The sequence below is a fragment of the Aegilops tauschii genome, chromosome 3, assembly GCF_002575655.3.
Source record: "Aegilops tauschii subsp. strangulata cultivar AL8/78 chromosome 3, Aet v6.0, whole genome shotgun sequence".
NCBI classification, from domain to species: domain Eukaryota; kingdom Viridiplantae; phylum Streptophyta; class Magnoliopsida; order Poales; family Poaceae; genus Aegilops; species Aegilops tauschii.
Window position 1 is genome coordinate 301050406 of NC_053037.3, and position 27867 is coordinate 301078272.

Genomic DNA, 27867 nt, shown 5'->3' on the forward strand with positions numbered 1-27867 from the left:
ATTTAAAGCACAAGTGCTCCCTGGGTGATTTTGGTAATTAATGTCAACATATCTCTTGTTGGACTAATACTTTTATCTAGTATATTTCAGATGAGTTCAACAGTGGAGTGGCGTGGACAAGAGGATGTGGAACCCCTTCTAGATGCTAAGGAAAGGAGATTAGCAAAAGCTCAAATCTCAAGACTCTACATTTTCATTTTAGTGATCCAAGATCACATTGAGTCCTTAGGAAAGCTAATACTATTAAAAGGGGATGAGGTGTTGCTTAATGGCTTGCTTGCTCAAGTGCCTAGTGATATGCTCCAAAAACCCTCAACCACTTACTCATATCCACATATGTTCCAAACCAAAAGTCAAACTCGGCCCCACCGATTTGTTCTATCCGGTGCCACAAAGTTCATTTGACATAACCACTACCAGAAACCCTAATCAATTCAGTCTCACCGAGATGGGCTTGCAAACTCTCTGGTTCCTATTGCAACAATTTCGGTCCCACCAAGATTTGTAATCGGTCTCATCGAGTTTGCTTGACCAACTCTCTAGTTAGCACATTACCAAAATCGGTCCCACCGAGTTTGTGTAATCGGTCAAACTGAGATGAGGTTTTACCCTAACCCTAGCACACCGGTCCCACCGAGTTGATCATATCGGTCCCACCGAAATGCCTAACGGTCACATTATGAACTAAATCGGTCTGACCGAGTTTTCTGATTCGGTCCCACTGAGTTTGGTGAATTGTGTGTAACAGTTAGATTTTGTGTGGAGGCTATATATACCCCTCCACCCACTCTTCATTTGTGGAGAGAGCCATCAGAACGTGCCTACACTTCCAGGATACACTAAGAGAGAACCACCTACTCATGTGTTGAGATCAAGATATTCCATTCCAACCACATAAATCTTGATCTCTAGCCTTCTCCAAGTTGCTTTCCACTCAAATCTTCTTTCCACCAAATCCAAATCCGTGAGAGAGAGTTGAGTGTTGGGGAGACTATGATTTGAAGCACAAGAGCAAGGAGTTCATCATCAACACACCATCTATTACCTTTTGGAGAGTGGTGTCTCCTGGATTGGTTAGGTGTCACTTGGGAGCCTCCGTCAAGATTGTGGAGTTGAACCAAGGAGTTTTTACGGGCAAGGAGATCGCCTACTTCGTGAAGATCTACCCTAGTGAGGCAAGTCCTTCGTGGGCGATGGCCATGGTGGGATAGACAAGGTTGCTTCTTCGTGGACCCTTTGTGGGTGGAGCCCTCCGTGGTCTCGTGCAACCGTTACCCTTCGTCGGTTGAAGTCTCCATCAACGTGGATGTACGATAGCACCACCTATCGGAACCACGCCAAAAATCTCGTGTCTCAAATTGCGTTTGCACACTCCAATCCCATCCCTTTACATTCTCGCAAATTGCATGCTTTACTTTCCGCTGCTCATATACTCTTGTCATGCTTGCTTGATATGTATTGTGAATGTTTAAACTTATGCTAAAACTCCACCTCAACTTGAAGAAAATAAAAACTGCAACTTTTCTTTGCTAAGAGTCTATACACCCCCCCCCTAGACACCTCTTCTCGATCCTTTCAGCGAGTGAATAAACACTCGACCTGAGGATAACATGCTTAGCACGGAAGATATCGACCACCTTCTGTCGTTCCACGAATGATCCAGGCACACAAAAAGGATAATTTTTAGAAGTTTTTGGAGGTGCCACATGCAAATTTACTTAGGACGCCAGGGTAATACCGCATATAGGTAGGTATGGTGGACTCATATGGAATAACTTTGGGTTGAAGGTTTTCTATGTACAGGCAGAATTCCCACTTAGTACAGGCGAAGGCTAGCAATTAAGATTGGGAAGTGGCCAGCTAGAGAGCAACAGCGATCATAACCAGGCATTATGCATAAGTAACATTGGACACTAGCATGAGTAGGATATGAACACCATGAACATAAATATTATAGAGGCTATGTTGGTTTTGATTCAACTACATGCATGAACATGTACCAAGTCAAGCCACTCGAACATTCAGAGGAGGATACCATATCATCATACTACATCACAATCATTTTAACGCTATGTTGATATCCAAGATAAATCATTATCCACTCCCAGCTACTTATGCATGGCATGAGAAACTATAATCTCTAATTGTCATTGCAAACATGTTTAATCATAATGGGCTGAAGCATGGGCACTAGGTTAAACATATTTACACAACAAGAACAAGTCGAGTTCATACCAGTTTCTCTTTGCCACGGCCAGCTCATCGAATATCGTCATTATTGCCTTTCACTTGCACGACCGAATGATATGAAAATAATAATAGTGCAAGAGTGCCATGGACTAAGCTGGAATCTGCAAAACATTTTATTCAACAGGAGAAGACAAGGTAAAATGGGCTCTTTATCAGTTCAACAATTATTCATATGAGAGTCACTCAACATTTTCATTGTGGTCTTCTCCTTGGTAAGACTCGAATAAAAAGAAAAGAAATTCAGAGAAACACACTGAAATATTTTTGGAGTTTTTGGTTTTCTTGAACAAGCAAATAAAAAGGAAAGCTCCCAACAAGGAAAAGAAGAACAAGGAAATCTTTTTGGATTTTCTTTTTAGTGCTACTACTAAGCATGCATGGAAAGTAAATTACTATAACTAATTTTTTTGGTTTTTCTAAAGTTTTTCAAACACACAAGAAGAAAGCAAGAAAATTAATCTAAGCATGGATGGTACAATGAAAAAGTGTGAACACCGACAAACAGAATGATATGTGAACATGAATATAATGTCGGTGAGAAACACGTACTCCCCCAAGCTTAGGCTTTTGGCCTAAGTTGGTAGTCGATCAGTAGCCTGGAGGGTAGTAGTCGGCGTGGTAGCTCACGGAGGCTCTCGGTGCGGAGGCCTCAGCACGCCGTGCCGCCAACACTGCTGCGTTGTGAGCTCGGGCCTTGCTCTCAAGAACAAAATACCTTTCCTTGCTGTTATAATCAAAGAGAGCAGGCGCACGCAAATATGTGTCCAGAACATGTGATTGGTTAAACATCAGACTATAAGTGAAGTTATCAGCCCTTCCCGCAAGAATCTTATGATCCTTCAAAGAATCAAAGCCTAAATACCGAGTGGGTAGGATAGGGTCAAAAGGCAAAGGTGAAACACCCAACCCTTGTGCTAAACATGTGGCAAATATTCCACCATAGAACCAGCCACTTTTGGCGTTATGTTGAAGTCTACGTGCAACAATCGCTCCAAGGTTATAATTCCTTTAACATGTGAGAGCGGTGTGAATGAGGCTCGAGTCTGGAGCACAAAGTATGCTACAGTCTTGCTTTCCTACTATGCATTTCCCGTTAAATAATGCAAGGTACTGAATTGCGGGAAAGTGAATGCTCTTTATTCTTCCTTGTCTCACTCCCCTATTTTTACCGTAACAAAGGCTAGTCAAGAAAGACTCATACTCAGCCTTCTCTGGCTCATCAAGCGAACCCCAAAATGGAAGTTTGCAATGGTAAGCAAAGTTCTCTAGTGGAATAGTAAATGGGTTATCATAAAGCATAAATGACACCCTAGACTCACGTGGAAAATATTTAAATACTTTGACAAATGATTCAGTGAGAAGATGGTGTTGTTCACACTTATCTGAAAAGTAGGGACCGAGACCGGCATTGTGAACATATTGCTCAAATTCCTCCTTAATGCCCACTTTCACCATATACTCATCGCAAGGCCATAAGCAAGTTTTGGTAGCGGCATCTCGCGTGGAACTTTCACTTGGTTCAACATAAGACCGGCGAGCAGAGCTGTCACTAGAAGATGCCCCGAGGACCTTCTCCTCGAAGAACTCCTTCCAAACAGGTTCATAATGTCCGTGTACAAATTTTCCTATGAACAAAAATCTGAATTCTTAGTCCACAAAATTTTACCAACAAAACTTCACTAAACTAATAGCAACTACACATAGGGATACATAGAGGCCATAGAAAGCATTCAAACTACTTAGAACACTAAGAATTGAACATGCAAGCACATCTACAGCAGCACCAAGAGTAGCTATTTATTCAAAGTATAAACCACTCAAACAAAAACTAATTGGACAAGTGGTGGAGTCACATACCAAGCAACAAATCCCCGAAACAGTTTCGGAAACGGAGCTTCGAGCAAAGAGATCGAAATCCGCGGTTTCGGGAGCAAGAACACGAGAGAGAGAGAGAGAGAGAGAGAGAGAGAGCTAAAGTGATTTTTTCTGGAGGTAAGTGACCGTGTGGGAGGAAGAAGTGAGGGGGCCCACGTGGGGACCACAACCCCCCACGGCGCGCCAGGGGGTTGAAAGTGCGTTAAGTCGACTAGAGGGGGGTGAATACACGATTTTTATGAATTCTTCACTGAGGAATTTCAGGGTGAGGAAATTCCTTAGCGAAGAACTACTTGCAGCGTGAATAAGTACTCAGATGCAGACATAACATAAGCACAGTCATCATGATGAAATGAAAACAAACACAGAGTACAGAGAGCGTAAGCACGGGATAAATAGGATGAAGACAAACAGACTGAAGAAATTGAACTAAGGAAATTGAGAAAGTTTTCAGTCAAAGTCTTCAAACAGATATGAACAAGCAAACAACACATAAATGAGGAAATGAAAGGGTTGAGGAAATAGAACCAGTAGGCTTGGTGAAGACAGTGATTTGGTAGACCAGTTCGAACTGTTGTGACAGTTGTACGCCTGGTTGGAGCGGCTAGGTATTTAAACCTGAGGGCACATAGTCCGGGACACACAGTCCTCACCATATTCTCCTTGAGCTAAGGTCACACAGACCTTGCACAATCACTTGTGGTAAGTCTTTAGGTGACTTCCAAACCTTCACAAACTTGGTCACTCGGCGATCCACAATTTCCTCTTGGATGCTCTAGACCATGACGCCTAACCGTCTGGAAGATGCACAGTCTTCAAAGGTAACAAGCGTCGGATTCACACAGGAACAATTTCTTCAGTGATGCTCAATCACTTAGGATTTGTAGGTGTTTGGGTTTGGGTTCTCCTCACTTGATGATTTTCGCTCAAAGTCCTCGGAGGATGGGATGCTCTCAATGACAAGTGTAAGTTTCTCTCGGAGCAGCCAACCAGCTAGTGGTTGTAGGGGGCGGCTATTTATAGCCTAGGGAGCAGCCCGACATGATAAGACATAAATGCCCTTCAATGATATGACCGTTAGGTGGATATATATTTTGGGACAGCTAGCGCATAGCACAGCAACGGTCGGAAATTTGAGGCTCAAATTCCTCAGGGCAATCATGTTCCTCACTTGTAGGCAATCCGCACTGGCAAATTCCTAACTCCTCGGTCAGAACAAATTCCTCAGAGACCAGAAGAACTTCGTCTCTGTCACTGAAGAAATTGACTAAACTGCATGAGATTTCCAATGGCTTCACTCAAAAGGATTGGTAGGTGTAGGATTTTGAGATGAGCATCACTTGGAAACTTTTCCGTAGTTTTTCCTCGACCCCCTTTAATAGTACGGTGTTTCCTATGACTCAAGAAAGAGAAAATGAAACTACGAAAACAAAAGTCTTCATGCTTCATGTTCCTCGCATGAATATCAAGTCTTCACGGTCACACTAATTTCTTCACTTTCAAAGTCTTTAGAAAGTCTTCAGAAATCCAAAGTCTTCAGTGAAGACATGCATTTTTAGGGGTCGACTTTCTCTGTAAATATCAAACTCCTCATAGACTTATAGACCTGTGTACACTCACAAAGGCATCAGTCCCTTAACCTATAGGTCTTCAATACACCAAAATCACTAAGGGGCACTAGATGCACTTACAATCTCCCCCTGCTTCTTGTGAGGACTTGGTCTAGTGCCTCATCCAGCAGTGGCCTTGGTCTTCAGCAAGGTGGGGCCTGTTGAGGAATACGGAGGAGCTGAAGAACTTGCAAAGGCTCCTGAGGCAATTGAGATGCCTGTGGTCCTTTGGCACGAGGCGAGATGCACAGGTGCTGAGGACTTTGGAGGAGGAGGAGCAGTTTGAGGAATTTGCCATGAGGGCTTTGCAGAGCTAGGCCGTGAGGGCATTGCTGAGGAGCTTGGTCGTGAGGGCATTGAAGCAGAAGCACTGGGCTTGTGTGCGGGCTTCTTGGGCATAGCCTTCTTAGGCTTGCTAGCAGAGGCCTCAGTAGTGGCAACAGCAGAATCTTCATTGAATTTCTTCACTGCCTCTTTTGCCATTTTGGCCATCTTAGCTTGACGCTTGGCCCACTCCTTGGGGATCAGCAACTTGGCCAGGTGCCAGTGGAGGTCTTGGGCATGGAGGGTGTACTGTGAATTTCTTCATGTACTTGGGAGTCACATATCTATACTCCCTCCATTATCTAGCCCATCTCCTCTCTATCCTCTGAATGCATACTTTACGCTCATTCTTAGTTTCATGAGGAATGCAGTACCCTGCATAGATGTCTTTAGGTATCTCAAATGCATTGTGGACTTCCAGTTTCTTCCCTCCCTTCTGAGGTTTCTTGCCGTCGGCCATTTTCTTCAGCTGAGGATTTTGAACGATTGAGTTCTCTGAAGAGGTATGCAACTTTTCTTCGAGGAACGCTGCAAATGAGTTAAGTTGATGAGAACCTAGTGATTCAGCAGCGTACATGTGTACCTGTGAATAGAGTATAGGTGCGAAGAATTTGGAGAGGTCATATGCGTTCTCAGAAGTTTTTGCAAAAAGAAACAAGTTTGAGGAATTTGACCAGATGTGTCTTGAGGAATTTCACTAAGCATTCTTTGACTTAGGTTCCAGAGTTGTATAGATTGAAAAATCCACACAATTGAGGAATCTTGAAGAAAAATGTTGCTTAGAGAAACAGATCAAGAATAGATGTTTGTGTGAGGTGTTTAGAGTGTGAAGATTGAAGAATAAACACCTTTTTGAAGATTTGTAAGAATCACTGGAATTAACAAGGGCAGTAAGTAACTTTTAATTACCCTTGACGAAGAACACGACGAACTGAGAGTAGTAGATTTGAAGCTCGTCAGTTTAGATCTTCCATGCCCTAACTTGGAGAGGAAGACAGCTATGGCGGCGGTGGAGTGAAGAAATCCGCGGCCGGCGCGAGTACGATGACGACGAGGTCGAGGCAGCGAAGCTCTTCCTCACCGGCGACGATGGAAGTAGCGGCAGCGCTAGGCTTTGAGAGCTCGAGCGAGGGAGTGAGGTCGAGCGGAGTAAAAACAGTCTGAGGAGGGTGAGGGGTATTTATAGCCGAGGTGAATAACCGCTCGCCCGAGGAAAATGGACGAACGTGCCCCTGACCCTTCTCATTTATACGACATGTGTCACCCACGTACAGAGAGGTGGAGATCGTGTGAGATCGTGAGTGAAAAGATAATCATATCGTGGAATGTGGAACGGTTTGAGAGGCAAAAGCCAAAAATTCAGATATGAAAATTTTAATGTTTCGTTCGCAAATTCTTCAGCTGACAAGGACACAATGAAGATTTTGAATGGGTTTGAAATAGAACGCACATGAAGGATTTGTGAACAGACTGGGTTGAATTTAGCATAGAGGGGGAGGGTCCGATCACATTCACTTAGCAGAAAAAGCAAATTGAAGAAATAGCAATAAGTGAATGCTCCAGAGGACATAAACTCATATATATATATAGTCAATGAAGAACAACGACGGAAACAGTGAAGATAATGCAAAGTTGAAGAAAATGAACAACTGAGGAATTTCAAAAATGAAGAAAAACTCAAATTTAAAATTTTCAACTTTTGTTGGTGGCGTGACCCACCGTATAAGAATGATGATTTCAGACGCCACGTACAATTGTCGTAGGGCTCTGAGAATCAAATTCTTCGTTAATTTCTTCACACTTAGAGTGTTAGTCTTCATTATTGAAGAAAAAACAGTTACTTCGTGTGTTGCACATCTAAGTCATCAGTTTTGCATAAGTGTTAGGATGTGTGTCCTTTTCAAAGGACATTCGAAGATTCTAAGATATTTAGCTCACACCGCAACTTGTTAAATCTCTTCTCATCCAAGGGCTTTATGAAGATATCGACTAGTTGTTCTTCAGTCTTCACGTGTTCGATGGAGATGTCGCCCTTCAACACATGATCACGAAGAAAATGATTACGGATTTGAACGTGCTTTGTCTTCGAGTGCTGAACTGGGTTATGAGCAATCTTGATGGCACTCTCATTGTCACAGTAGAGTGGCACATTCTTCATGTTGATGCCGTAGTCCTTGAGGGTTTGCTTCATCCATAGCAATTGAGCACAACACGAACCAGCAGCAATGTACTCAGCTTCAGTAGTAGACAGTGATACACAGTTTTGTTTCTTCGAGGACCAACAGACCAAAAATCGTCCGAGGAAATGGCATGTGCCTGATGTTGAGTTGCGGTCCACACGATCACCAGCATAGTCAGAGTCTGAATATCCAATGAGATCAAAAGCCGAGCACTTGGGATTCCATAATCCAAGTGTTGGAGTGTGAGCTAGATATTGAAGAATATGCTTCACAGCCTTATGGTGTGATTCCTTCGGTGTAGCTTGAAGCGGGCACACATGCAAACACTAAGCATGATATCTGGCCTAGATGCACATAAATACAATAAAGAGCCAATCATGGAGAGGTATACCTTTTGATCGAAGTCAATACCATTTTCATCAGTGCAAAGATGGCCATTTGTGGGCATAGGGATTTTGATGCCTTTGCAATCTTGCATGCCAAATTTCCTCAATACATCCTTGAGGTATTTCTCGTGAGATATGAAAATGCCATTGCGTTGTTGAAGAATTTGAAGACCTAAGAAGAATTTCAATTCTCCCATCATAGACATTTCATATTCCTCCCTCATCATATAACCAAATTCGTCAGTGTAACGTTGGTCAGTACAGCCAAAGATAATATCATCAACATATATTTTGCACACAAACAATTCACCATCATAGGTTTTAGTGAAAAGAGTTGGGTCAAGTGAACCGGGTTTGAAGCCTTTCTTCATGAGGAATTCCTTTAAAGTATCATACCACGCCCAAGGGGCCTGTTTGAGGCCATAGAGGGCCTTATTGAGTCTGTAGACTTGGTCAGGATGCTTTGGATCTTCAAAACCTGGGGGTTGAGCAACATATACTTCTTCCTCAAGCTTACCATTGAGGAATGCACTTTTCACATCCATTTGATATAAGATGATGTCATGATGGTTAGCATAAGCAAGTAATATACGAATAGCCTCAGGTCTAGCAACAGGTGCAAAAGTTTCATCGAAATCAATTCTTTCAACCTGTGTGTAGCCTTGAGCTACAAGTCGTGCCTTATTCCTCACCACAAGGCCATTTTCATCTTGCTTGTTGTGGTAGTTCCACTTTGTGCCGATGATATTATGCTTGCGAGGGTCTGGTCGCTTGACAAGTTCCCAGACGTTGTTGAGCTCGAACTGATGTAATTCCTCTTGCATAGCTTGAATCCACTCAGGCTCCAGAAATGCTTCATCTACCTTAGTGGGCTCTGTGATAGAGACAAAAGCAAAGTGCCCATAAAAGTTAGATAAATGTGAAGCTTTTGAGCGTGTGAGAGGACCTGGTGCGTTGATGTCGCTGATGATTTTCTCAATCTGCACTTCATTTGCAACGCAAGGATGAGAAGGTTGGCGACGAGGAATTGGATCAGCATTTTCTTCAGAGCCATTTTCCTCAGGTGCACCAGCATGATGTTCTTCATGGTCTGGAATGACTTCTTCAGCAGATTCTTCGGTAGGAATGACATCCTCAGTAGCCTTGAACTTGATTGTTTCCTCAGGTGACTTTTCATCTAGCACAGGAGGTAGGTGCTCTCTTTGCGATCCATTAGTTTCATCGAGCCGCACATCTACAGTTTCAACAACCTTGTGGTGAACGTTGTTGAAGACTCTGTAGGTGTGCGAGTCCTTTCCATAACAAAGCATAAAACCTTCATGTGCTTTTGGTGCAAATTTAGAATTGTGACGAGGATCTCTAATCCAACATTTAGCACCGAAGACTTTGAAATAACTCACATTGGGTTTCTTGTCAGTGAGGGGTTCATATGCAGTCTTCTTGAAGAATTTGTGAAGATATACCCTGTTGATGATGTGGCACGCAGTATCAATTGCCTCAATCCAAAAATGACTAGGCGTCTTGCATTCATCAAGCATAGTGCGAGCCATCTCAACAAGAGTCATGTTCTTGCACTCCACGATGCCATTCTGCTGAGGAGTATAAGGAGCAGATAACTCATGAGTAATACCAAGTTCATCAAGATAGTCATCAAGACCAGTATTCTTGAACTCAGTTCCATTGTCACTTCTAATGTGCTTGATCTTCACACCAAAGTTGGTTGAAGCCCTCGAGGAAAATCGTTTGAAGACTTCCTGCACTTCACGTTTGTAAGTGATGATATGCACCCATGTGTAACGAGAGTAATCATCAACAATAACAAAGCCATATAGAGATGCTTCATTGGTGAATGCAGAATAATGGTTAGGACCAAAGAGATCCATGTGAAGCAATTCAAATGGTCGAGTGGTAGTCATGATAGTCTTTGCTGGATGCTTGGCCTTGGTCATCTTTCCAGCTTCACAGGTTCCGCACAAATGATCCTTGAGTAATTTGACATTCTCAATGCCAATGACATGCTTCTTATTCGCGAGCGTGTGCAAGTTCCTCCATACAAAAAAATACACTTTCGTGATGATACGTGTTTGTCACAGTAGGTCACGTTTTCTGTCATGCATGTACATCCATGACAAATTTATGACAGAATCAAGATAGTCATACATGTGCTGTCATAGAAGTGTTCCATGACATTACCAAAATTATCATCACGGAAGTATCCACTTCCATGACGATAAATCGCGCGTCACAGAAGTGCTTTCGTCAAGGGTGACCGACACGTGGCATCCACCGTAACGGAACGTCGTTAAGCTATCGGGTCCGGTTTTGGATCCGATAACCCGTTAACAGCCCCGACCAATGGGGATTTTCCACGTGTAAAATCATCATTGGCTGGAGGAAACACATGTCGGCTCACCGTTGGGACAGATGTCATCCACTCATTGGACCCAAAGCATCTATAATACGTCGACACGTGGCACGGCCCAACAAAGGCCCATTCCTGTGAAAAGGCCGGCCCGTTTGACTTGGTCAAAGGTGGCGGGCCGGCCCACGGCAAGCCTGTTAACGTCCTGTTCGCTTATAGCCCATTTAAAGCCCGCTAACCCAGGGCCCGTTTACGACCTATCCGAATTAGGCCCAGTAGCGTCATCTGGGCCGTCCAATATAATTCCAGCCCGTTTTAACTTCCGGCCCATGTATGGCCCATGACGTCTTTCGGCCCATATGAGGCCCTTAGTAACCCTCGGCCCATTAACAGCCTGTGGTAAAATTGGCCCGTAATAAACAGTGTATCACTTTATACCCATTAACGGCCCATTATTCCATTGGGCCGTTTCCAGCCCATGTTATCTTTCGGCCTTCTCAGGGCCCATTTATTCTTGGGCTCATTTCCAGCATTCGTTTACTTTCGGCCCGTTACTGTCATTTTCTGCTTGTGGGCCAAATTCAGCCCGTGGTTACAGTCGGCCCGTTTGTGGCCCGTTAATACGTTGGGCCGTTTTCATAGCGTCATCAAATACGGCCGATTAACGACGGCCCTTTATGGTCGGCCCATGAACGGACGATTTCAACTCTAGCCCATTTACGACCATAATGTGGTCTGTTATTGGCCCATGTTTGGCCAACCGATCATACGACCCGTAGAAGGCCCATTGTGTCTACGCCCCGTAGAAGGCCCATTGTTTCTACGGCCCTTAGAAGGCCCATTGTTTCTACGGCCCGTAGGAGGCCCATGTTAACTACAGTAAATATGTAGCCCATGGTTAATGTGGCCTAGTTTTAAAAAATAGGTTATTGCGACCACTAGCAAACCGCGGAAAAAGAACTGCACTGACTACAAGAAAACAAATAAACAAGACAATAAGGAAATAAATAAGCAACCAACTTACGCTAGGCTATCACGGCTATTACACATATTACATCCACTGGGCATCAAAGTTCGCCACCAGTGCAAATATAGGGAACAAAGCAGCATATAAATGCCGCAGCAAAACAAGTCCAGAATTGAAACCACTTTAGAAGAGCTCAAGAAACAATATCCTGGGTACCCATAATGCTGGCAAGATGCTTAGCAAGCTTATTAACTTTCTCTTGTTTGGCGCTTAAATCCTCCAGCACTTGTTGTTGCACCAGAAAGTATGCATCCGAATTCTGCAGGGACTTCCTCAGTCCTTCGGCTTCCTGTCGCATAACATCTGATCGATGTCTTTCAACTTGAAGTTGAGACTCAAGAAGCCGAACTGATTCAGGCAGCGAGTACGAAGAGCTGGTGCCAGCAGTAGTAGCCAGTAACTCGAACACTACATCAAGACAGGACTTTGGGGTTGTCTCAGTGTCTTCAATATAGTTTTTATCAGCTTTCTTGGAGAACAACAGGGATGTCTCACTATCTTGAACCTCATCTTCATTACTTCCTTTACCATTGCATAACAGGGTACTCTTCTCCAATATTTTATCCGCGTTCTAAAAGAGAAACAAACAAACACATCACAGGTTTACAATGTAGTATATGAAACTCATTTTGGTAAACCAGTTCAGTAGTAAGGTGGACAGGATAACAGCATGAAACAAACATATATCTATGTAGTATGGTCACTATATGGTCTATATCATTCTAGTTTATGTTGCCAAATCAAGATAGATACAGTTTGAATCATATCTATTTAAGACAAAGCAGCATAGACAGAATATAAGTGTGGGAAACTACACAGCAATAACAACACTTGTAATGTGCATGGCATGAGAACATAACTGTTTATTCAATTGAAACTGAAATCAACATAGAGCAAGTTACAACAGCAAACACGTTAAAGAAACAGGTTTAAAACATACTTGTTGCGCCATTGGAGTTTCAATTGCATCCTTCAAATTTGAAATTAGTTGGTATGAGTAAATACAGTGATGCAAGAGCAAAGTAGTATGAACCATAGCTACGGAACCTGACCTGAGAACAATTCTTCTTCTGCTTTAAGCGTTGACTTGGGGTTCGGAGTGGTGGTCCTCGTGCTTTGGGCACTGCAGTTGCCTTACTAACTGATCATGTTTGGGTGCTCTGTGGTGGAGACGGTGCTGTGTCAACGGGAACTGGGTTACTATCTGCTGGGGTTGGGGTTAGAAGGGGTGTAGCTAGTTCTCTGTCCAACTGGGTAGGGGTACAATCTGCGTGAGTCTGGGTTATGTGTGGTGGGGCTAGTTCTTGGGCAAGTACAACCGTGGTTCTATCTCCATCGACAGGTAGCATGATCTTTTCTGAAGACCGTGTTTTTACTCCCACAGATACTGCCATCACCCCCTCCAATTGAAATGGCTGATAAACAAGAAAAGTAATTGAATGTACAGACATTGTAAGATAGACAGGTGCAATGGATAGTAGGGAAGAAAACAGGGCATGAAATAATTCACATTTATGTTGTCTAACCAAACAGAATAGCAGGACATAATTTCACATATATGATGGCTATTTAAACAGGATAGCATGACACAATTTCACATGTATGTTGGCTAACTAAACAAGATAGAATGACATACTTCAAAATATGATGACTATGTAAACACGATGACATGATATAACTATATGATGTGTCTATTAAAGTGGTTGGCATGCCATAAATCACAAACATGCCGTCGATGGAAACATGATGGCATGATATAATTCACGGATAGAATGACATAATTCAAAATATGATGACTATGTAAACAGGATGAGATGATATAACTATATTATGTCTTTAGAAAATGGGTTGGCATGCCGTAATTCAGATACATGTTGTCTATGTAAACATCATGGCATGATATAATTCAAATATATGATTTATATACTAAGGAAGTGAGCAGAGGGCAATCGCATATATGATGTGTCAACTAAGGAGATGGCATTCAATATCGTGTATATGATGTAAAAACTAAGCATTGCAATACAACATATGCATGATATGAGTAATATAACCCTGCCAAGTTTGAGCATACACCTCAGGGGGATAATAGGACTGGTCATCTGCCTCTGAATCCTCCTCTGAGGAGCTATCTGTAACCAGCAAGATATCTGCTTCAGCAGGTAGCATTGTCTGCTCTGAAGACCTTGTTTTCACTCCAGATTTTTCCATCACCAATTCAAATGGCTGATGCACAGGAAGAGCAGTTAAATATACAAACATTGTCGACAAAAGCAATGAGAAATACAAAAAAAGGACGGCATGATATAATTCACATATATGACGCTTGGCTAAACAGCATGGCATTGCATAATTCACATATATAATGCCTTGCAACAAGATAGCATTGCATAATTCACATATATAATGTCTCGCAACAAGATGGCATTGCATAATTCACATATATGGTAATTAGACACTAAACAGGTGGCATTCACACAAATCATGTCTAAACTAAGCAAATGACATAGCAATGCAAGATACCATATGCACGATATGAGCAACATAACCCTGCCAAGTTAGAGCATGCACCTCGGGGGGGAATAGGACTGGTCATTTGTCTCTGAATCCTCCTCTGAGGAGCTATCTGTAACCAGCAAGACATGCGCTTCATCAGATAGCATTGTCTGCTCTAAAGACCTTGTTTCCACTCCAGATTTTTCCATGACCGTGCCGAATGGCTGATGCACAGGAAGAGTAATTGAATGTACTAAAATTGTTGACAAATTTAACACGTAATAAAAAATGATGTCATGATATAATTCACATATAAGATGACTGGCTAACCAGGGTGGCATTGCAAAATTCACATATATGATGCCTGGCTAAACAAGATGGCATTGCATGATTCACATATACGATAAAGAAACTAAACAGATGGCATTGACACAAAGCATGTCTAAACTAAGCAGATGACATCTTTGATGTATACAGTAAGCAATGCAAGGCATCATATGCATGACATTACCAACATCAGCATGCCAAGTTAGAGCGAAGACCTCATGGGGTAAATAGGAGTGGTCTTCTGCTTCTGAATCCCCCTCAGAACAGTTATCTTCCCCTTGATTATGATCCGAAATGGGTGGGGGGGGGGCTGCCTTTGCGCCCACCATGGAGCGACGTCTGCATGAAATTTTATTGCCACGCAAGGCTCGTCTCTTTTGCTCTACATGTTCAGTTCCATTGTGTACAATAACTGACATGCATAGGAATAAAACATAGTGAGATTATGTAAGGAGTGCATGCACAAATCCAGAGTGAAGGTAGCAAACTGTGGATAGACCCAAAACCAATGATAGCAGGCTGATAATAGCTTTAGTTAATAAATATAGATAATGGCTCCTTTAATGTTTGTTTGCACCCAACATGAAACTCATAGTAGACACCCGAGATTAACCAGATAATAGACAGATAGTACTGATTGCTGCCCCAATATGTACCCCACAACCATTTAAAAACTCAAGTTTCAGCATAAGTTTGGACCTGACTCGGAGTCTAATAGGTGAACACGACGATAAAGTAGCATGTCATCATATTAAACGATGCATAACGTAAGCAAACACGGAAGAGTGCGACCTCTCTTGCGGACCCATGTAGTCCTCAAGGTCATCTGCTCAGTTGATGATGGTAATGCAGTTGTCGTGGCTACCGGCGGCGGGGAAGAAGATCTGAGGCGGCGAAAGACAGTCTGGAGAGCCGATCCCTGTTGTGGTGAACCCTTCCGTCGTTGGAGCAGCTGAGCTGGGGTGGAACACAGCACCGCAGGAGCAGGACAAACCACACAAGGTTTTCTTTGACACATATCTGTAACATAAGTAATTGTGTAAGGGCTTGTTTGAATTTGAGGATTCTAACAATGCAGGGATAGGAAATAGACAGGAATAGGATAGGAATGCACGTGCAAAACAGAGAATTTAAAAACACAGGATTTCTGCCAATCTGGGTGTTTGGTTCACAAGAATTGGAAGATCACAGGATGCAAAGAAGCATGGTGAGATTAAGTCAAACCATAAGAAGTGTACAACCTTTTTGGCGAAGCCATGTCGATCTCAGCGTGATTGGGTTGGCCGGTGAGGATGCCCCGGCTGACATGGCTGTCGGAGGAGGGGAAGAAGATCTTAGGCGTCTGGAGATAGAGCCTGAGGTACTGCTCCGCTGTGATGGAGGGTTTCGTCGTTGGAGCAGCTCCGGTGAGTTGTACGACGCCGAGGCTGAAGCAGGACAAGAGAGACAAAGTTAACTTGAGTGGAAATCTAATAGCATCTCCAATAGATGACGTAAAATACATAACCACAAACTGCTAGACGTATACATCAGCCGCTCATCTGTGAACTTAACTATCGAAACTGAACTTAACTGTCAAAACTGAATTTTGCTGTCAAAACTGAATTTTACTTTTGAAACTGAACGCACTAGAGGTGAGGCTACACGTCAGTCGACTGACTTTTTCATCTCTGGTCAGTCGATTTTGCAGCCGTTGGGTACGAAATCAAGGGCTTGCAGTTCATCTTCAACCTCCACCCCTCTGAGCCGCTAGCCACCACCGGCCAAACAGCTGCCCCCCGCCGCCCGCGGCCGGCGGTGCGCCACCCCGCCCGCCCCGAAACACTCCCCACCGCCGGTCCGCCACCGCCCCGGCCATCCCTCTAGGCCCCCCCCCACGTGCCGAGATTTTTCTCCGGCGATCCCCACGCCACCGCCCCACCACCGCCCCCACCCTGAACCCTAAGATAGATAGTGGGGTACCTCCCCGGCGAGCTCCCCTCCCCGCTGTGGCTGGTTCTTCCTTAACTTCGGCGAGCCCCCCCCCCACCCCCTGAAAATCGATTGACCCAAAAGTCGATTCAGTCGACTGAAGTGCAGCTAAATCGGAGCAGCATCGCAAGCAAGAGCAAGAGCGAGAGCAGCAGCAAGAGCAGACCAGGTAGGGGACCGAGAGCAAGAGCAGAGTAGCAGCGCGAGTGAGAGCTAAAGCAGCAGCAGCTCCTACTGATGTGGACGTCGCCGCCAAGGGAGCGACGCCGTGGAGGAAGTGGCCGGCGACGCCGCCATGGATGGGGTCGCGCCGTGTCGGCTCGGGACCGAGCGTCGGCAGCACCGTGAGATCGAATCAAGAAGAAAATGCGGCGATTAGTCTACAACCTCTTTGGTGGCGCCAATTAGGCCGCGGCTTCATCCGAGGAAACGGTGATGATGATGCTCTTCCGGTGGTGCAGGTGAAGACAGCGGTGTGGGAATGGAGGATGTGCAAAAGACGAGGGGAACGTCGGGGCAGCTCCTTGGAGGTCGAGGACGGGGTGGCTGAACCGGCGGGACGAACAGATCGACGACGGATCCTCATCCGGTACGGTGGATGAGGGACGTCGAGGTGTTGCTGTGGACGACGTCGTCGGGGAAGAGGCTCCGGCTGGGTGGCGGACGGAGGAGGGTGTGGGGCTTCGCCGGTTTTCCCGACCTCGTTGTACGAATGGGTGGGAGGATGGGATGGGAGTGGGGAACCATGGCTTAGGGACGCGCTTGTCCGAAATGTGGGGTAAGTTACGAAAGTACCCCCACCGATTTGAGGCGGTTCTTTCGGTTCAGGGGTATCACGGGCATTTCACGTGTCGGGATTTCACAGGAGGTGGGAGTTTTCGCGCGCATTGTAATTTTGGAATAGCAAGGCTCGGGTTGAGATGGAGGGAGTTGTCGGAGCACAACGAGACAAAGATATATCTTAAATATTTCGGGCTAACAACGCGCGGGTTGAAATTTCCGGACAAGCCTAACGTGTACTGTACCAAATCAATTCGCACTACAAATGTCATTCGAAACTTTGAATTCATGTTATGTTCAATTAAAATATTTCGCTACATGTATAATGCATGCAACCTAGTACTCAAATGAACGTTTTAGTGCATTCCAAACGTATATACTACCGCTTCAATATGAACTAAATTTGAATTCGTTTCTCTATTTGAATAAGATCTACAATAATGATTGTTGTGAAGTCAAAGCATTTGAATTCGTTTCTCTGTTTTAATAAGATCTACAATCGTCATTATTGTCAAGTTAAACCATCGTTTGTGTATTATCTTCACAGCACACCACATGATTAGTCTCGAGTTACATATGAACTATGTGTACTATATGAACTCGAACTTGATTTTTTGAATCCACTTTATGTTGATTTCAAATCATAGTACATTTCAAGCTCTAGCTAGATCTTCATAATCTAAACCATGTCTCATATGTATAATGTGTTTATCACATTATGTATGGTGCCCCGCCCCCTACGCCTACAAGCATTTAGATGTGAGTTGCAAACACCACACATTAAGAATGTTCGATATATAGTATTGTTTAGATTGTTCGATATTTAGTTGTAAGCTGCAAACGCCACACATTATCACAAATTCAAATAAAATGTGAGATTGTTCGATGTATAGTATGGTTTAGATTGTTCGACATTTAGCTGTGAGTTGCAAACGCCATGCATTATCACATTATGGTATAACATGTGCAAAACCACAACACGCGTATCACCGCTATATTCATGCATGCATATGTTTAAAACACTATGATCTCCTATTCAAATATATGAATCCACTTTCATATCAAATTATGATCTTTGTTAGTCTCTTACACCCACACAATCCTCTAACCTTTGTAGCTACCACTAACTTTCTCTCGTGCCTGCACACGCCCTCCTCGCCCTCCCCCTCCCTCAGCATTCTATCCATCGCGCACATTCATTTTTTTCTTTAGGTCGTTCTCCCACAGTCTCCAAAACTCCTTTCCGACACACACCGATCGATAAACCTCTCCAGCGATGTCTGCCTACAACATACACACGCACCTTCAATCTCCTCCTTTATGTGTCCTTGCCTCATGTCTCTCATACGGTCCCACACATGTGTAAACTCTCGCCCCTCTTTTCATCGATCTCACAACCGCACACTCCTCCCCCTATCTAGCTAGTAGCTGGGCCTCTCGCACCACCTCCTAGCTCCATTCTCTCTGTCTATCCATCTCGCCGGGCCTTATTTGCCTCTAACAAATGGACGTACACCGACCGATCTCCCGCTATACATATAGCTAGCTAGGTCCTTATAACTCGTTTTCCCCCACGCGTCGATCGATCTACCTCATTAGTTATGTCTCTCCCTTCCTCCGACAAACAACAATTGATCTACCGATCTAGTTAGGTTTGCTTACCAAACACATGGTTCCCCTTCATCATCCATGGATGTGTCCCGACAGATCTATCACGCATAGGCACACAAAGAAACACATCCCCGCTCTTATTGATAATATTGTAGTTCCACCCTCAGTTTGTCTAGTAGGCCTCTCCCACCATCTTCGAGAAGCAACTCCATCACCCATCCAGCACTCTACCCCTCTCCCTCCCTCCCTCTCTCCTCTCTCTCTCTCTGTCCCATCCTATTTCCCGTCCTTTAGTTATGTATGGATGTCGACCGATCTCCCTCAAGACATAGCTGGGTCTCTCCTTCTCAACACATATACGAGTCATTCTACCTCTATAGTTAGGCCTCTGCCTACCCCTCCCCCCACCCCCTCCCACACACACACACACACCGATACATCGAGCGCTCTAGTCATGTCTCCCTGCCACACACAAACTTGACCTGTGCCCTCTGACATTCCGGTAGCTAGGTCAGTCGCCCTATATCTTTGACTTGCACACACATACAATTTCGATGGCTCTCTTCATCGATCTCGCACCCACCTACTTGATCCTCTCTTCGACTCTATCGATATCTATGACCCCTCCCTCTCTTCTCGTGGATCGCAAGACCTATATATATGATATGGATAGGCCTCCATTTCACACACATTGCATGCAAAATTTTGTTTGAGATGTCATCGACACATATTCCCACAAATACATTCACGAAATCAACCTCCCCCCCCCCAAACAAAAAACACTCACGAACGCACAAGCCACTTGTCTAGGTTTGTATCTCTCACACACACCCACGTAGGTGGGGGACGTGCACGAAGAGAAGAGGTGCACGCACGGCGCACGTACTCCCGTCTCTTTCCCAACCACAACCGCGCGGGTACACGGTGGAGCTCATTTCTGTACGAAAAGGCAGCCCACGTGGTAATTTGACACGTGTACTGGTTGTCCACTAGATGGAGGGAGGATTGTCTACCACGGGTGAACAAACAAATTGCGACTTGACGCGTTATGTTAAAAAAGAGGCAAACCATGTGGGGCCTACCTTAGAGGCAAGGCTCTATACACTGGAGTACTTTTGATGTGTCCCGTCAACTCGCAGAACGAGGAGAAGCCTGCTTAGTACGCCGTCTCCCCCGCCCACGGGCGCGGTGGCTCGCAGGATGAGGTAAAGCTTGCTTACTACTAGTAGTACTGTACGCCTTACACCCGCTCCCTCGCCCACGCGCGCGGTGGCTCGCAGGACGAGGAGAAAATTTTACTACTCCCTCCGTTTACTCCTCATCCCTACTACCTTGGTTAGAGAGATTATCATATTGTTTGGAATATATATGTCCTTTAGTAGATTTCAATATGAACTACTAGTACATACTCCAAACACTGATGTATATAGACGTATTTTAGAGTGTAGATTCACTCATTTTGCTCCGTATGTAGCATAAAGTTGAGACACTTATTTTGGAACGGAGGGAGTACATATTTGCTATGATCTGTCAATCATTGAGATGCAATAGCATGCATGTTAGTCTCCTTTGTATTTGATGAAATGTTTCAACGGGCAACCTTGGACGCAAGATACATGTAACAGAAGCTGGAAGCTTCATAGCATTGTACTATCTCGCTGGTAAATTACAGTACGTATTATACAAGTACTTCCTCCGTTCCTAAATATAAGTCTTTGTAGAGATTTCACCATGAACCACATACGGATGTATATAGATGCATTTTAAGTGTAGATTCATTCATTTTGTTCCGTATGTAGTACACCTAGTGGAATCTCTACAAAGACTTATATTTAGGAACGGAGGGAGTACTATGTAAAGAGTTAGGTGTCGCACGGTGTCCAGAAAATATGGTGATAGTGTGAGGTGGGCCATGTAATCACTGAGCCTGCGTGTTTTCACTGCTCTTGCACTCCTCCACCGTAAGAATGGAGAAAATTGTAATCTAGTAGTACCTCCTTTCGCCGAAAGCGTGGGACATCCAGCAATCCGACCACCTCAGTAATAATGACTAATGAGCCGTCAAATCACATAGACCCAACAGTAAGTTGGACGGACGAAACAACCATCACTCTTGAATCTGCTTCTCCCTTCAACGCAGGCGCCAGTGAGAGGTCGCGTCCGCTCTGCCCGGGCATGAATGCGGCACCGATTCTTTGGAGCGGCGCTCACCGATTCGGGCAGGAAGCGCGCGCGGGCGATGGAGGGGCTTTGGGTGGGCCAGGCTGGTCAGGAGCGGGCGTGGCAGCTGTCCGCCGGTCCCTACCGGACGCCCGGAAACGAGAGGATGCACCGACTCTCGCGTCTAAAATCGTACACTACACACCATCTCTCTGTAGGAGTAGGTCGATCTGTCGCTCTCTCTAACACACACATGCTGTTAAACACACACATGCTGTTAAACACACACACGCACACGCACACACAGGTTCATAGAATAGGAAAATCGTGCGAGTGCGAAGCCACAGGAAGTGAGATACAAATGGAGTACGTACAAGAAGAGAAGAGGTGACGAATATTCCATCAAACCTGGACTGAGGAGTAGTACTCCCACCGTCTAGGTGTTAAGTCATCCTACGGAAATCAGATATTCCCAAAATGTTTAGGCGTCGTCCATTAACTTCGCATCTCAATCCCCTCCTGGCCTTGTTGCTAGCGAGCGTTGTTACTTAGGGAGCGTTTGGATCCTTAGCAAGAACAGCTTATAGCATAGCCGGGCAAGGTTAGGCATTTGGAACTATTAAAATATGTTAGCTTTTGTGGGGCAGCTAGCTTGGGTGGGCTAGAAAAACCTTGCTAGCTCAGGAGAGCCAGATCGGCTCGCTTCCGACGGCAAACTTCGCGTAGTAATAACATAGACTAGTAACATATCCATGTTACTAGTCCAAGTTACTCACCACTATGACCAGCCTAAGCAATGTAACCAAATGCTCCTTACTCTGCCTTGTTATCTCCCCCGGAAACTCAATGCATGGAGCGCAACTACGCGTTGATCAGTCAAGAAATCAAAGTCGGCTTGCATGCGAGTTAATACGTGGCCCTGCATGGTAGCTAAAATGGCATCTCTTAGTTGTTTGGATTAATTGTTGCATTTAGAGACAGAAATCAGAGCTTTGATTGGAGGAATGACCGGTCAAGTTTCTCCTTCTCCTCCAATCTGCTTGTACCTTGGTCCCGCTGCACCTTCTAACGTGACTTATTACACCTAGACGGAGGGAGTCGTACGAGATACGGTGGCACACTGACTTAGGTCGAATACAAGTGCCCAAAATTGTGTGCATGTTATAATAAGGATTCACTTAAAATAGTACGTGAGCGAATAGAGGGATCAATTGGACAGCGTTCCCGAGCAGTAGCGAGATGTGTGAGGTAAGATACACCGCTGGCGCTTTTAATTTTTCTTATTAATTTGTTTGTTTCACCCTCTGACTGGTGGGACCCAACGTACTACGTGGAGAGAGGTAAGGTGACTAAGGCTGCATTATTTCTGCACCACTGTGGATAGTCTTACCACCAAAGCCACATGACACGATTATGATTTAAATCCCAATGACTCCCACACACACAAAAAAACACGGCATGCTTGTCACACGAATGCAGGAATGTATAAAAGGTTATTTTCCTCTCGTTGAACATAATGGGAGGGTTGTGTAGCTGGTTAGCCTGTTCGCTCGTCAAACTTGAGGTCTCGGGTTCGATAACTACACTTGAGCATAATTCGTGCGAGGAGGATTCTTTAACTGGTCAAAATGGATGGATACGGAGCTATACGATCTCGTAGTGACTGTATAATCACCTCATCATGTATAAGCTGCAGCCTCGGCGCTTGTTTTCTAGGGTTTGCACTCTTCACACTCTCTCCAGTATATATATACACGCTGGAGCCTCAGCGCTTGTAGTTGCTCTCTTCACACTCTCTCACCCTCTCCAGATCTAAACAAGACTTTGTTGGCCTCTCTCTCTCCCCTCACTGGTGGTCTGCTTGTAGTCGCTCTCTTCACACTCTCTCACCCTCTCCAGATCTAAACAAGACTTCATTGGCCTCTCTCTCCCCTCACTACTGGTCAAAGAGCCGGCAGGATCTGTCCGCCGGGAAGGGAAGGAGGCTTAACGTTGTCGCCGTCGGCGAGGGAGGGAATCCACTACCGGCGCAGCTATTCACTTTCACCCAGCGGCAGCGCGGGAGGGCCTCCGACCCCTTCTTCTTCACCGTCGTACAAAGTGTGGGTCGAACGGCCTCTGGTCGCCCACCGAACCACACCCCAAGAACATTAAGGTATAATTTACTTATTCCACATGCATTGCTCTAGCTACATGTGGGCTTTTCCGCTTCTGCACTCGAATCTAGGTGTTGGATCAAATAGGAAAGTAGCGGGGAAAGTTTTATACCATGAATCTAGGACGTGGTTCAAAGAGGAAAGGAATGGGGGAAAGTTGTGGGAAAAGTTGTATAGCATGAACCTAGGACGTGGTTCAAAAAGGAAAGGAAGGGGGAAAGTTGTGGGGAAAGTTGTATCGCATGAATCTAAGACGTGGTTCAAAGAGGACATGAATGGGGGAAAGTAGTGGGGAAAGTTGTATAGCATAAATCTAGGACGTGGTTCACAGAGGAAAGGAAGTGGGGAAAGTACTAGTACAGACTGGCTATCCAGCACCTACGTTGGTCGAAAAGGGAAAACAATGACAAACACAGTAGGCACGTCTGTAACGAACTGATCTTTTGTTTTGGGGAACAAGGCTGTAGAGTTTGAGCAGGACTAGATTTGCTGCGCTCACATAGGGAAAGGTGTCTAAAGATAACAAAACTGGGACCAACACAAATATGCTCCTTGGTTGTTTGTTCTTTGTTGCAACAGACTATGCATCACCCCAGTACATCGGTAGATGCACATGGTGCTGGTGCGTCCACTGTCCCGTGCAACTCCTTAGCTGTTGTTAATCTAAGGCCCTGTTTGGTTAAAAACTCCCTAGCCCCTACCTGCTTGGTTCCAGGGACTAAACATGGACTAGAGTTTATTAAATGACATGCTAAAAGACCATGTTACCCCTAGTAATGAACTAATAGAGACAAGGTGCAATGCGTGGCAGGGCCAACTGTTGGAAAAAGTCCCAAAAAGACTCTCCCTCGGGGTCTTCTTTCTTTAGTCCCAAATGCCCACTTTTAGTCCCTAAAAGTCACTCCTGTTTGGTTTAGATGGGACTGACACGGAGTTTTTTTAGTCCCTCCACCAAAATGTCCCTGTAAACAAACACCCTCTAATAATGCCGCTGGAAAATTGATGCAATGCCACAGTTAAAAGCAAATTACATGTTTAACGAATTTTATTGTTAATATAATCTCTCTGTTAATATTAATCAATGCCACCGTTTGAGAAATGCTACTGTCTTGCTTTCTTTCCCATTTAGATAAGGTAGATGCTTCTTTTTGTTGGCTTCTGTGTCATCCACCGTTATTGGCCACTAGTTGTTTCCTTTGCACCTCTGTGTAAACAGGGTTATCTACTTCACCTCGTTGCCATTGTGACCTTTTGTTGCACTACACAAAACACTTTTGTTTTAAGAGTGTTTTGTGCAGTTCAACCAAAATGTCACACCGACAACGTTGCTTGATTGCTTGATCTTAGTGGAACTGCACAAGAGGAGATCTTACTGCCTATCTGTGTTGGCAAATTTGGTTCAGATCTTCTTCTTGTGAGTTGTTTGAATTCCGCGTCATGAGAGGTCAGTACTAGCCTCCTTTCACATGATTCTGCAGTGTGCTTTCATATGTTGTGCTACTTCTACGGTAATGTTGCTTGATTTTAGTGAACTGCACAAATGGACACAAGACTTCCAATCTGTATGTGCACCGCAATATCCCATTGAGGTAAGATAAGGATATTTCACAACTGTTGGCTTGTATTTTGCCACTTTCATCAGAAAATTAATGTCATTGTTTAGTGCTATACTTGTGCAACCTAATTGACATGACAAATCTTAAATTGAAGGTGAAGCTTGTCTGTTATTGAACCAAGTGATGAAGGGGAAGAACAAGCGGAAGAAAAACAAAAATCAACTCCTGGTGCTGTAATGAAGCACTGGAACTGTGATGACACAAGTAATGATATAGTTTTGCATCTTAATTCATTGCTATGGCTGGAATGAGCAATTCTTTTGCCACTGATTTGATGCCACTCTTAATGTAATATGTAATTATCTCTACTTGTGCAAACAGGGATCTTCTTTGAAGATACCATATATTTTAGTGGAACTGCACAAGAAGATGTTGGAAACATTAATCTAATCGAGGAGTATATAGTAAGCATGGCCACCATAGTAGATAGCAACAGATGGTTCCTGAGAAGTGCTTCATCTGTATGCTCTACACAATAAGCCTCCTGACAAAGGTTGGTACTCGCCCACTGATTTCATCCATATGATTGAGCTTTGTCATCTCTATTGGTGTTGTGCTACTGTTTAGATACTGTCATCAAAAAGTGGTATTGTCCTTGAGAAGTGCTTCATCTGTGTTGTTTTAAATATTTCCTTTCCTTTTTTCGAGCAAACAGGGATGCTAGCATTTAGTTGTCCTCTTGTCTTTGCACAACAGGATCATCCTCCTCTGAAGAAGAATATGGAGTACGTGAAGTGACTAGTTCCGATTATGCCAGGATGAAGAAGCCCTGTCTATCTTCTCATCAGAAGGAGTAGTTGAAGGATGGTTACATTACCCCCCACAAGACCAAACTAACTTCAGCTCAGAAGGACTGACAAATCTCCATTTTCTTGCTGTGATGCGCGAGTACAATGTTGTTCTAGGATTCTTTCCGGTGAGTTCCATTTTTCTAAAAGTGTGCTCTACATGGACCATGTAGGTGCATGTTTAAACTGTCAATTCATAATACAGTTTGCTTTATACTAATCACTTTTTTTGTATTTGTGCAAACAGGGGTGCTCAGCTTGATTTCAATGGGAACTGCACAAAATGTTCATGAATACATCAAATCATTCATTTCCACCACAAGAAAGGAGGTGCCGATAAGTTCAAGGCGTTGCAACATATAAGGGCGAAATCATACAAGCTACGCGCGAATTTGGTTGATTTTGGTGGAACTGCACAAAAAGAACAACTGGTTTATTTAGCATGAGGTGCCATGTCAATGTCCGAACTGATGGCAAACCCTGCCCATTCCACAATCGTAGGCATTTGATATTTTGGAATGGGAAAACCTTGTCAAATTTTGCTCATTGATTTTAGCAAGAAGACATGCGTTTGATATTTTCTAATGGGACGCCCTTTGCTGTCAGCAGCGTCGATCCATTTTTTCTTTATTCTTTAGTTGTGAAGTAAATATTGGCTCTGACATGTGAATCACTGAGATGCATAATCATCGATTGTTTTGAATGTTCTCTATGAATTTCCAGGCCTGTGTGTTTGATTGCAATGTACAGGAACGCTAAAAAGCTGCTCAAACTCTTTGTACTCCTTCTGTTCCTTTTTACTTCGCACATTGTGAAAGTGCATACTTTTTTCTATAAGATTGGTCAAAGTAGAGATACTTTGACTGCAGACAAAACTTGTATGCATGCTAGAAAGGACCGGAGGGAGTACATGTGAAACTGCTGCAAACGAGGTGATCACCCTGGGAATAATGCTAGTACGTATTGTTTTGCATGTTCATCCAATGCCAGTGATACAAGAATTTGAAGTAATTGAAATAAATTCATTCATACACAGTCGGATTTCATATAAACATGCCGGATTTCATTACATTTCATACATTCTTCAACTAAAAAGGGGTGCGCTGGAGGTATAACTAATTAACCGAAGCTTCCCACCTGTGTCCGGCTGAGCCGAACAGAAGCTTCAGTGACTTAACTGCAGATGCAGTTGCGTAACTGACATGTGGCACAGATGCCTGTTGGGCCCATGTGTCAGTCAGCCAACTGCACCAGCAGTTAAGTAGAAGCAGCGTCCTTCTCCAACATAGCTCTCCGACTCCACGTCGCCGCCAAGAAGCTAATCGGCCGTCAGTGGTCAATCCGCCTAGCTTGTCATAGCGATTAGGGCAACTACGAGCCCAATGATCAGGATCCCCACATGACAAACACCTTTCTTCTTGTCATTCTTCTTCTTGAAGTTCGTGTGTTGCACATCCTTGTTCTTCCCATCAAACTTTGCTTTACCATCAAACTTGCCCTTGTTCTTGAACTTGTGGGGCTGGAAGTTCTTCTTCTGTACCAGATCCGCACTAGATCCTCCCTCAATTCCTCGAGCATGTGTGTCCTTTGCTCTCGCCTTTTCTTCCACATCAAGAGTGCCAATGAGATCCACGAAGGAGGAAGCTTAGTGATGATACCTCCGGCAACAAACTTGTCCGGTAGCATACAACTAAAGTGCTCAAGTTCTCTAGCAAATGACTGTATCTCATGAGCTTGCTCAACCACAGAGCACTCTTCAATCATCCTGTAATCATAGAATTACTCCATGATGTATAGCTCAGTGCCAGCAACCGGAGGGTAGCAGCGGTGGCCTTACTTGGACCCGAGCGGTGGCGACCTACCGTGTTCTACTGTTCCTTGTTTTCTGTGTGGCGTGGCCTCGTTGGCAGCGGGGCGGGGCCTCGGCGGAGCCGGCGATGTCCTCTGT